The 13524-nt window shown below is 39.9% G+C and overlaps 1 protein-coding gene across 14 annotated transcripts in view; it reads right to left on the reverse strand.

Annotated features, from left to right (window-relative positions):
- rapgef1b (Rap guanine nucleotide exchange factor (GEF) 1b) overlaps nt 1-13524 on the reverse strand; it is a 41563-nt gene that overhangs the window by 20902 nt on the left and 7137 nt on the right. The window lies entirely within an intron of this gene.

Genomic DNA, 13524 nt, shown 5'->3' on the forward strand with positions numbered 1-13524 from the left:
ACCAAACTGAATCAAGGGATAAATACTAATAACAGCGGTGGGAGGCGGCAGGAAGCGTGGGTTTTATCAGGGACAAAATTACACCTCTATCTGCAGTAATCTCCCTTCAGCTCGATGACAGCGGGATCTGGCATTCCACGGCCATCAGCGTAAAAACACTGAATGCTGAACAGCAATCAACAGCAGGAAAACACCACAAACTAGACTTCCAGCCGGGCAGGGCTTTCATCTGCACCATCGATCCACATGCCGCGCACATATCCACCCTACTGTTCTTTCTCTCCACCCCTAATCCTCATCATCCCTTACTCCGAGCAAAAGCCAAAGTTCGCTGAGGCAGCCAAGGACGGCTGTGTGTCTCATTAAAAATGTTGATGTGAACGCTTCCAGTAGAGTTTCCTACCAATACAAATAATGAGACATGCATGACCCTTTAGAATCGTGTTCTTAATACTGCATTTTCAAATATAATCTTATCTCAGTGTTGTGAAAGATAAATCAACAACTGCTGATCTGTATTTTACTCACGTTGCATGGCTGATTTAATAAAACACTGAGTTACTGGAAATATATCTCATGACTGTTTGTGTCACTTTTAACCTGCATTTGACCTAGTTCCCAACATCTAAACATGTCAAATCACTCACATGTACATGACAGGCAAATTTATTTTTCTACATAAATAAATTAACTTTGCTAAAATACACCATAGCTCTACTGCTGGAAGACATGCAAGACATAAACAGAATTTCATTACTAGACAAAATTATCAGTCTCTTCATGAGGGTGTTACAGATTGCATGTGTGTTCTGCCTCTTCAATTCCCACCATCAGTGGAGTCAAGAGACAAAACGTCAGCTAGTTAGCCGGGCAGTATTTAGGAGAAAAGAGGAAAGAGGAAGACAAAGAGCTTGAGTTTATCTGAGTCAGACGAGGGACCAGACACAGTGAAGACCCTGCAGAGGGGGCAACCTGCTCATCTAAACAGCTGTCTGTATCAATACTCTGTAGCATAGCCACAGGGGATGCAGTGCTTGCTTCAGTGCACCTAAATAGAGTCTGAACAGCATAGCTAGGGGCTGACAGTGTGTGAGGATTTTTTTGTACCCTGAGGCTATACATACCTGTGTTAGCCAGTTTTGTCGCAAGCCAGGCTGCTATCCTGGCAAGTTTTTACATTAGGGCAATGTGTGGAGTGAATCATATGCTTTTGATTGCACAGCAGCCAACATATGAATTTAGTCTAACATAATCCTTGACCCTGTTGCCCCCTTATTCCCGGCATGAGTGCAGAGAATGTGGACTAACGTCGCAATGTGCAGGTCCATATCACTTCATCCCCGCTTGAACAGGCCCATAAGGACTATGAACGAGTTTACAGCTGCAACTCAGCGTCCCAGCCCAGAGTTGAGAAGCAGTGACATCAGCACAGTGAGTCACCGGCATGATCGATACAGCTGGTCCCTCAGACACCATCACAGCCCCCCTGGCTCAGCTGTTTATCATGCACACTGGGCTGGATCCCTGACTCCTCTGCTCCCTATTCGTTTTTCTACCACTTCCCTCCTTCTCTCTCTCTCTCACTTCACTTCTGAGAACAGAACCCCCCCCCCTCCTCCTGAGTTCGCTGGAAGTCTGGCTCAGCATGGAAATGACATCATTAACAGAAAGAAATGATGAGGGTGAAAAAGAGAAAGTCAGTGAGGGAAAGAGAGACAGAGAAAGGGAGAGAGAGAGAGAGAGAGAGAGAATACAGTGAATACAGTGAAGTGCTCTGTTATAGTCATGTAGGCCACTCAGCGTCCACCCTCCACCCTTCCACCAGAGACGGGCCAACCATCCCTCCTGCTCTCCCCAGATGCCTGCCTGCTGCTGTTATGAGGTGGTGATGTCATTGGTTGTAATGTCTCTCACACTGAATCTGACTAGTCATGGACAGAGTAAAAGACTGAAAGAAACCTCACAGTGAAAACATTTTCTTTAGTTTATTTTTTTTTCAGCTGCCCAGGCCACAACACGCCTTTATACTGGTGTGCCTGCTCCTCTATGTACTCTAAAACCCCTGCACGACATTTTCATGCCCAAGTTTAACTCCCAGAATGGACCACATCATTAATAAGTCCTTGTGGAGTCCTGCTAGTGGCTCCCAAATTCATTCCCTGCTACTTTTAAGATACAGTAAAATACAGCAGCAAAGCCAGCCTGATAAACAGTAAAGTGTGGTTACACTTCCATAAAGGGTTAGGTTTGTCTCCTCTGTTATAAACTGCTACAGTCCCACAGAGAACTGAACACACACAGTTCCCCTGAGCCTCACTTTGACTCTGTAACCTCGCAGCCACTTGTAGAGTACAGTGTGATGAGTTTACATTTCAGCAATTAAAAAGTCCCTGTGAATATCATATAATGTTTTATTATTATGGTAAATAGTTTGTGTTTGTTATTCTTTCTGATTTGGTCTGGGTAGCAAAAGTAAATCAAGTGGCCTGTTTTTTTTTTTTATGATGTTATGGAGAACAAAAGAAAATCAGGAAATCACTAAAATCTGATTGTTAAGAATAAATAGTGAAGGATTCAGGATGTAAACATCGTTTGGAGGCATTTAAATTGCTTAAACACTTTGAAATGCTCTGAAAGGCCCTGGGGATATTTAAAACAAACACTCAAGTCTGAACGACTCCTGAACAAAGCCTGGGAGAGTTCTCACACAAGTCTGCGGTATAGTAAAGTCCCCAGGAGCCTTCCAGTTGCTGAATTGTCTCAAAGCTTCACTACACAATAAGCAAACACAAATACACACAATACACACACACACGGTCTGGATTTATGGGTGCCTCTGGCAAGAACATGCCGTTAAGTGTACGCAATACACCTTAAATAGTTTTTTTGGGGTATATTTCACAAGGTTCACATATTTTCTCATTTGCCATATTAACTGTGAACAAGGCTCCACATTTAATTTTGTTGCTTAAATGTTATACATAGATACGAGTCCTCCGCATCTAGTATCCTCCCTGGAAACCTGACGGGTCCATGGTTTCAACACAGACCCATCTGAGCAGACCCACCGGCCCAAGTACAATCCTTCCAGGCTGTGTGTGTTGTAACATGTCTAAAGAAAATCTTCTTAACTTGTGTTAATGTCAGGGATTTCCCTGCTTAACTATCATTTAGGTGGGCTGTCACATTTGTTTCTACCACTGTCAAAATCCTTATTTCAAAAATCAAGCACAAAATGCACGGCAAAGCAAAAATGCAAACATGATTATGTTCACATAATGGAATAATGAATAAATGAAGCTGAAGGTGTCAGACAGAGATGCTCATTGAAACACTGCTCTCTAATAAACTAAACCTCATTAGTGTAAACCGTTTGTGTTTTTTCTATTCATTGGACCGGGTCTGTGAGCAGGAAGAGGTTGATTTCTCTGTTGATATAAATTGTGTTCAATTGTTTATCACCAGGACAGACTTCACAAGTCCAGTTACTATCAACACCTTCTATTTATGTGCAACTGGTTGGTCCAACTTTTTAGATATGAAATGAAACATACATACAACATACAGCAGAATACTTAAGTCCCAGGATCCCAGTTGCTGGTAATGATCCCTACAACACAACTGATGACTGGTGACATATGAGCTTGTCCAGATCTGACTGAAGAACTGACAGCCTGGCAGATTGATCTGGCTCTTGTTCAGTACAGGTGTGATCTATATAGGACAGCTGGTCATGCTTGCAACCCTCACCTCCCCTCCTCCTCAGAATAGGATAAAGATGGGGTATAGGGATACAGGAGAGGATTTGCTTAAAGTTACACATACAGCTGTCACCTCCTGCTGAACTCAGTGAAAGTGTGCGCAAACCCCACGTATATGGACCTGTTGAGCCTGCTAAAAGACTGCAACAGGGGTCACAAAGGTTACTGGACCAGCTGTTGAGGAGGGAAGAAGGCAAGGAGGGGAAAAAAGACTCATCTGACAGAGCAAGTACAGGAGATAGTTAAAATGATGTCTGCAAGAATCTGCTCAATAAATCAGGGCAGAACAGCAAACATTAGTTGAATTGATGTCTGTTCCCGCTCTCCACTAACTGCCAGGAAAACTAAAACTGTGACAATGTGAACACACATAGTGCACAATAGATTTAATTTCATAACTGCATTCTAGGTAACATATTTCAGCATGAATGTTTTTATTTTATTACAGTTAAGCACTCTCTGCCCTAAATGGGGGATAAGCATAAACGAGAATTAAGAATCTATAGCTACTCTAATGAAGATAATATTTAGATATAATAATAATATAATAACCCAAAATTGAATTTTTATATCCATTCTTGATACAAACTTCTGCTATTAATGAATGCAAATGCATTTCACCTCACTTTGAAGCACTGGCTAGAATTGGTTTAACACTATTTACCATACTTTTAAAAACAACAGATACATTCATTCTTGGCACAATTAAGTAGAACTTATAAAAATGGCAGAAACTCCGCTCCCGGATACATGTAAATAGACAGCGCATTGTTTACAAGTGCCTCTGCCTGCTATGAGGTCTTATATGTCCATAAAAACGACAACATAGTGAGTGAATTACTGTCAGCTACACTGTAAAACAAAAACCGCAGAGAAGCAGCGCCAAGTATCATATCTCCACAGGCAAGACCTGCTGTGGTGCAAAAGAGAGGAATGCAAGCCTGAGGCATGTGAGATGAACAGCGGAGAGAAAAAATGGAGAGGAAAGAGAAAAATTCAACAGGAAATAGTTAAGTGCTTAGTGAATTATTTATTCTCTCCATTGTAGTGGTTGGCTTCCTGCTGGCTATGTTCAATTTTCAATAGGAATCCTCTTTATGCCCTCAGTTATCAACAAGCAGCACTATAGGATACAACAGGCTGTATGTGTGTGTGTGTATGTGTGTGTGTGTGTGTGTGTGTGTGTGTGTGTTTTGCAGGCCAAGCTACAGAACAAGGATGGCGGCAAGGGGAGGAAGTCCTGGTATAGAACGTGAGTCCGGGTTAATGGTTGATTTGAAAAGTAATGGAGGAAAAAATCCAGCGGTGGGTTTTACAGTTTTCCAGCTGTGCTCTTTAAGTATGCCGTTCAACAACGAGCCACAGGGACACTGTCAGCATCCAGTCCACTTACACAGTGAGTAAATGAGACACAGTGGATGCTAAGTGCTCAACCCACTTACAATCTATTGTATTTCACTTACCAAATGAGTAAATGAGACACAGAAGATGGTTTCAATGTGGACAATCAAATTATCAATGCGAGCTAACACATCCAAATACTGGATTTCTTCAGCCACTCACTTCCGAATGACTTCTCAATGCCTAAAATAAATACAACGGATGAATGATTTTTACTTGGCATGAGTGCAATTATATCAGGGATTACAATCAACTATTACATACTTAACGAAAGAATGATGAGCCACTTTAATAAAGTGGTCCTACACTTACTCTGAGCTCATTTATAAAATGCAAGTACTTTTCAAGATTGGAGACTCAAAACCCAAATTTTGATGCATGTTTTATTTCATTATTTATATTATTAAAATCAGATATTTAAACCATTTGAGTAATTTAAATTCTTTTCTGAAAGAGAATGCAAATCTTCAATATTTTAAGCTATTAACAGCTTACACAAACATGGCCTTTACTGTGTCAATGACTAGCCAACCAGCCCCACCAACCATGGGTCAATGATCAGGAGCAAATATCAATGCGATGATGGAGGTGTTCTGCGTGCTGGGTTGCATGGGAACAGACAGCTTGGTCAACCATGGCTAACAGAGCGTAGCTACACAACACATCACACACATCAGTAATGCAGATCCAGAGCAGCAAACCAGATCCATAACTGCCTGGAGAGGTTGTATTTGTTCATCTGTTTTGAGTCTTTGTGTGACATGAATATGAGAAAGTAAATGAGAGTCAGAAAGATGTATAAAAGAAAAAAAGAAAAAAAAAGTCTATTTTCCTGAGAGTGTCAGTGCCATCTGCTCTCAAATCTAACCACAGACATGTCACAGTAGACTAATGATTGAGAATAAGTCTTTTAGGGGAAACTCCTACTGCGTGAAACAGACATCATTACCTCTATGAGTCATGAGATCGCACTCTGAGATAAAAAATAACAAAAGTACCCTCACCCACTTTCTCTTGGTTTTGCCACTTTTGAGGGCTTAATTTAGCATAGAAAGCTCAGAGAATGGGAAAGTAACCTTCAAAATGCAAATGTGATCCGATTTGGAATTTAACAAACCATTGAATTAAAATACTCGCTCTCAACACTGTGTGACACATCTAAAAAGGGAACTATAACTAGATTTATCAGTGGGAATGAAAATATGTTGCATTAAGCCATAATGAGCGACACACAGCATGTAGAGGCACATAAAAATAAATCCACCCTAATCTCTTGGCGACACACCTTGCATTCTTGAGTTTGTTTATTTGTATGATTTTGTCTTCTTATTACACAGGATAAATGGCTGAAGTCAGACAACATGACAACACATCCAAATATTTCTATTGCATCCACAGCGGAGTTTAATAGGACAAATCCATCATTCATTTACATCAAAACAAACATTTTACTCATGCAGCTATCTATGAAACCAACTACACTGCCCTGCATTTCTGCTGTGATGAATGCTTGATCCATTTAGTTTCTATACTAGATGGTAATTGCAATGTATACAATAGGTGGGTCACCAAGATCTGAGGTCATATGTTTTTTTCATGGCACTTTGAGAAACATACATTGACCTGACAATGTATAATCTGTAATATGAATCTTCTGTCATTTACTGCAATAAAACAGTAGCCTGAAGCAGTGTTATACAACAGTATTTTGCACGCACAAAGTCACAAGGTTAGACTGCTGTAGCACCATGACAGAAAAATAGAGTCTGAGACAGTGAAGAGAAACAAACATCATGTTTTATAGTCATAACACAGCCTTGAATACACTACTAAACTTGACCTCAAAGATACTGAGGTTAAAACAGACTATGCACAGTTCCGTAATTACACATCTTGCAGATGAGATGTGGTGGATGATGTGCAGATATTTAGGGTAGTGGGTCGGTGGGAAACTCTGAAAGTGAAGTTGTCTGATATTTTTTACCTTTTTTTGTTTAAATATTGTCTATATTATATAGCACATGCCTTACACTCTCTCATCAGAGAGCACCTATGCCTACATTTAATTAATTAACCACAAGCTACGCTGTGTTGATATATACATGTTATTTGTACGGTAAGGGGGTGTGTTTCAGTGCTGTAAAATAGTGGACAGGTTAACTACTGATGCATGATTACAGAAATAAACAAACACTGGCAGGGGCTTTCTTCAACAACACACAACAACCACAACATACCACTGAAGCTGACCTTATCCACTGTGGTTACTATCTAAAGCTCACAAAGAGAAGCTTTATCATTTTAGCAAAGAGTATTATTACCTCAGTTTTAATTAGAAGTGGGTCATTTCACAACTTCCTTATGAGAAATTTCTTGTTGAAATTTGAGATTTCTCTGGAATAAAAGCCACCAGATCCGATCAGATAGATAGATAGATAGATGGATGGATGATGGATGGATGGATGGATGGATGGATGGATGGGAAGGTAGGTAGGTACTTCATTGTCAAATCATATAAGGACACAATCAAACTTAGTTTAGCAGCACTCCACTCCTTATAGTAGAATAAAAAAGGAGATAAATAATAAAAGTCATAAAATTTTCATAATAAATAGACATTACATAAAATTAAATTGTCTTATAAAGACTTTAAACATCGTCCATTAGATCAGTACATGCCCTCCAATTTGCTCCACGGGGATCAATAGAGTGTTATCTTATCTCTTATCTTATTTTCAGTCCACTATTGTATGAGGCAGGGCTCTATATTATGTCAAATATATGCCAGTGGCCTGGAAGGTGGTGTTTTGGAAGAGGGTGGGACCATTAGGCCTGTGTATTGTGTGGTGGCATAAACATTTACGAGTCTGTAGCCTCAATACCTCCTCTGTTAGTTAACACCATCTTTTCTCCCATCTGTATTTCTTTTTTGCCACTCTTGTGTGTTCTACCAATGCTGTGGCACTGGTGGCACTGGTGTCACTGCTGGTAGGTAGCCCACACATTTCCTCTTTTCTAGAAAGTGTGTGATGTTGCTGAACACCACATTGTTTGTCCACATTTGCACATCACTGCAGGTTTCAGAAAAAAAACAAAAAATGTTGGGACTCCTGGTGGTTCAAATGTCATATTGACTCCCACCCCCAAGCTACTTTTATTATTTTTGCTCATTCATTCATTCTTTGCTCCACTGCTTTACATGGCCACTCTTTCATATCCTCCCTTTTATATTAGTATGTCTGTGTGTAATTGCAACTAAATTAACAGCAATTTATTAGTGATCCTGCATGTGGCAGCTCTACTATTAAAATGAGAACAAACAGTACTGCTTATACCAAACTGCACTGGCTGTGGGCTGTGACTGACCTTTAAGTTATTATGAATATTCAAATAATCCTCATTCTCTGCCAGTAGTTGTAATTGTAGTTGGATGGCTTCAATATGGGTCGAGGTCTCATACTGGACACTGGGCGAGCTAATGGAACTAGTTAATGGGAGCACTTGGCACAGCAGTTCAGTTAGGTTGTATTGAAAGCTATAGATGGAGCCCTGAGGTCTAGGTCACTCAATTGTCAAATGCACAACAGACACACACATACACACAATGCACAAGCGTGCACACAAGCATCTACATCCCCAGACAGAAACAAATGAGCACACAAAAGAGTCCCTCTAAACTATTCAACCACAAACAAATGGTTGCAGAGGGGATGCCTGGTTTTCAACAGCATTGACAACAAGCAGAACATATTCTATAGCACATGAACAGGAAGCTTTGCCCCATTAAAATAAAAAACAAGAAAGCTGCGCGTGTTGTTTGGCATAGTGACAAATGGGTACCAGAAAAAGTGAAGGAGGTAAAGTTCAGAGGTGTACTGGTATCACAATAGTTATCGGCAATAAATCTATACCTTGTCATTGGGACCATAATAAAATGTAGACCGTATGAAAACTGGAGCAGATAAGTGCATTATATAGCCCAATATGGAGTTCTCTTTCAAACATTTGTTTTTGTTGTTTCACCATAGCATTCCTCGTAGCGAGACACCTCTGTCATATTATCAAAGTATATGGGTTACAGGATAAATATCCTCAAGTTTTTAAAGTTGTTTTTTTTTCATTGTCAATTTTCCGTTATTGATGCAAAAAGATTAAATAACTGTGATAAGAGCTGAAACAATTAGTTAATTAATCAATCGACAGAAAAATAATCCACGATAACAGATGAACAGTTAGTATTTTTTTGAATAAATTAGCAAAACATTCGCTAGTTGCAGCTTCTCAGTAGTGATGATTTGTTGCTTTTCTTTATGTTATGCGTTAAACTGCATATCCTTAGGCTCTGGATTGAAATTGGACAAAACATGTATGATTCAATCATTCAATAATCAATAATGAAAATAATCATTAATTGTAGCTGTAGTTGTGATATTGATTTTTGGCTGTACTAGAAATCTAAAGTGCTGATAGCTTCCACTGATGCGACATGAGGTATGAGTGAGGCTACTGACAGTGACACACATTTAAAATGTTTGACTGGAGGGCAGAGCGAGCACATGTGAAGTATGGCTGAAAGTGGGAAATCACACAACACACACATGTACACACCATCCTGGGTACCCCTCCTGTTCCTTCCCCCCTGACGCCGAGGCCACTGGCACGATTTCCTGTCCCTTGTCTCCCTCATTGAGAGCCGCTCCCTCTTTTCTGGACAAACTTCAGAGTCCACAGCAGCATGGACTCAGTACATCTGCTTCTATACACTTTTTTATAACAACTTTCCTCACCTAAACAGGCCAGGCCTAGCACAGCGCACATATACAATACACACACCCAGGAGAAACTCACATAGGACAAAAGCTCACTACTCCACACAGCCACTCAACACAAACACCCTCAAAGCAGTCTGATCCTTCAAGTGACCTTCTGGCTACAGCGGTTTACTGCATTTTTTAGCATTCCATTTAAAGCTTGCTTTCTAAACCCAACGTTTCAGCACAGTGCGAGCAGACCGACAGCAGGGAACAGGTTCACCTTGGGTGAAACCAATAGACTAAAGAACCACAAAGTGCTATAAATACCCAGCTTGTCAGTATCTCTAACATCAAGCAGCACCAGAACAGAGACACTGCGACAGCTAAAAACCCTGTGATCTACTGAGATGAATTCAGAGTTCTCAGTGAACGGCAGCTGTTTGGCAAGAGAGCACGAGGCAAACAGGGACTATAAAGCACTTCAGATAGGAGACTGATCCTACACGCAGACAAACAGCCACAAGAGAACCAATCACTTCACTGCCTGAGTACAAGACAGAGACAGATACAGAGAGACAGAGAAGCATAAGCAACAGCGTTCTTGTGAGTAAATGGCCTCAAGCAGCGGGGAGTGGTACCACTCTCCCCGTGTTAGAGTGCTGTACAAAGCTGATCTTGTCTGTACAGCTGGCTACTTGTCATCCTCTTGACACTTTGTGCAAACACACAGCATTGGACAAGACTGACTGACAGATGCCACATAATACATCACATCTTGCAGTTCAAATGCACTGTGGCAAACCAAACTCTGTGTTTGAATTGTTTCACAGCTTCTTAAAAATAGGCTCGGATGACAGATGTGTCTGTCACAAAGAACAAGGCTCGCCCTCGCACAGTCACTTATAATTAGGCAAAGGTTGTTAAACTATGTCGGCAATAGATAACCAACCACACACTAAAATAACTTTCTTTCTTTCTTTTAAGTATCAGGCACACAAACAAAACAACAAACGTACTGAACATGTATGTATCAATATTCTCATATGCTTTCTATTTACCCATTTTGGGATTTAGAATTCATATGGTAATTTTCTTTCATTAAAACACTGATATATCACTTTTGAGCTGAGTATATTGCTGTGTCATATATATGTTTTTAAAAGACCATATAAAATTGCTTCGACATTGTAGTTTTCTTTTTTGGTTGGTCAATTCTCAACATGAAACAGCATGTCAGGGCAGGATATAAAGTTGGGAGGAGGAGGGACAAAGACAAGGATCACTTGGGATCAGATAATAAGTCTTTGTCTTTATTTTTACAACTGTATTTATCAGTGGCAGCAGTTTTATCAACGATTATCTGGACAGGCTGCACATATGACATTATGCAGCAGTCTTACTGTTAAAAAAAAAAAGAATGCAAAAGTTGTGTCAACTACCTATCATCTTCCAGCAGTTTATTGATCGACTGGTGTTTTGTCCTCTAGCTTCCCTCTGAATGCAAACACACTGCAGCAGACGTACTGAACAACAACCCTGAAATGTTATTTTTTGCTCTGCACAAAGTCTACACTAAAAAAAAAGTCTACTACACAAAGCGATCCAGAAATAGTATGGTGGGCCCTTTAAAACACATCTAGTACAATAAAACAATCCATTCAGTGCATTCAATTTGCCTCACTTCTATTTTAATGAAGAAAAAGTCAGATTGTGTGTGATATGAATGAAAACAATGACGCATTCTTCACTGCCACAGAAAGTCTATAAGGAAAAACATTTTGCATTATGAAGCAATTGCAAATATCCTATTCACATCTTTTGCTCTAGCTCCAAAAACAAATGATGCTGCTGGAGAACTTCTCAAACAACCATGGAGCATAAGAATCTGTTTGCAATAACAGAGTGAACAATGAAAGATTTGTGGTGTTGCTCAAAATGTGTATGTGAATCTGCTTGCTCAATCTAACTTCAGATATCTTCAGGATTTAACAGCAAAGTTCTTCAATTCATTAATTTCAACTGGAATAGAAAATATATGAAGGTCAAAGAATCACTATTTGTTCTGTATTAAGGATATGCTTTCTGTTTGACCTCCTCAGACCCAAGTTCACTGATTGCGAGAGCCAACTTAATCCATTCTGGCAAAGTATTTTAGAACCTCATAAACCCACAGCGTTGCATATTTTATTACTATTTTAAAAACATTCTCTCACTCAGGTTGTGTGAAGAGGAACATCCAAGAGGAAGTGGGTCAGTGAAGGCTGACGCACTCAACAGAAAGTCCACATTCTGCCCACAGGGCTATAGGCTCAACCACAGTCACTGACAGAACAAACATTGTCTACATTAAGGTATTTCACATACTATTAGTGTATGTTCAAAAGATATCAAACCAAAGATTTAGAATCATCCATGTTACCAAACCAGAACCCACACAAACACAGATACACAGCCACATCTGCAACAACGATGACTTGTTTGCAAGCAATGTCAACTTCTCTCTTCATTCCTGATTTAGACTGGAATTGGAAACTGGCAGCAACTGTGGGACATCCCCTTCATTGTATGCCAGCTCCCTGACCCAGCCATGCCACCCGGGGGTCTGAATGATTTGACACACTCAACACAGGCGCGCGCACACGGGCACAACTTGACATAAAAGGCTTTTTTTTCTGGTTCCCCACACTTTACCTCAGACATTGAAGCTATTGCTTTCAGTTACCAAGGGCACTCACCATTTCTGCTTCCTCCCCTGCTGCTAGTTTTACTTTGGCTGCTTAGAAAACTGCATGCAGACAGGTATTTATTTTCTTCATTCTTAGTGATGGTCAATACTGTATCTGTCATATGGGCACTCTAGTCTGCTAGTGCATTAAGTAATGTAATATATTGGGTTTCATTTGACAAATACATTGTTAATCACTGTCTCTGATTTCAAATTGACATATATAAACACAAATCTGAGCATGCTGAAATAGGACGGCAATCAAAAACACTGCAAAACAAGAACTGAAAGAAAACATCATCACGACACATACGTAGTAGTAGGTTTCATTTGTGTTTCTCAGTCATGTTACTTTTAGTTCTACTATCTAATCAAGAACTCATTTACAGTCATCCCACCAAGGGCATTCAATTGATCTAATGTAGTCTCGGCATGTCCTGGACTTAGAGTCACTGATTCACAGTATTCATCCCTTAGATTGATTTAACTTCATACTGTATCAGAGTGAATTTATACTGTGGAGACTTTGGGTTTGGTAAAGTTATATTCAATCTTGATGCCTAAGGAGTGTGTATGAAGAAGAAGGTGTAATTTGTTAACACAGCTGCATCCTAAGATTCTTGTTTTGATTAACAAGTTGCGATTCGTCATGCCTCTACATTTTACAACCACAAGCCTGCACTTCAAAACAATGCAAGCTTAATGATAGAGAATCTTTCCTATCTGTCTGGATCAGTCCCACCCCCACATGTTCTATGAATGTGCTCAGCTAAGAGGTTATGTCCCACTGAGTACAGAACAGAAATTCGTCATCAGTGTTTATAAATATTAGCAAAATAATTGATGGGAAAAAAAACACACTGAGAATTGCACAGATTGCATT

Source organism: Seriola aureovittata, chromosome 18, assembly GCF_021018895.1.
Source record: "Seriola aureovittata isolate HTS-2021-v1 ecotype China chromosome 18, ASM2101889v1, whole genome shotgun sequence".
Lineage (NCBI taxonomy): Eukaryota > Metazoa > Chordata > Actinopteri > Carangiformes > Carangidae > Seriola > Seriola aureovittata.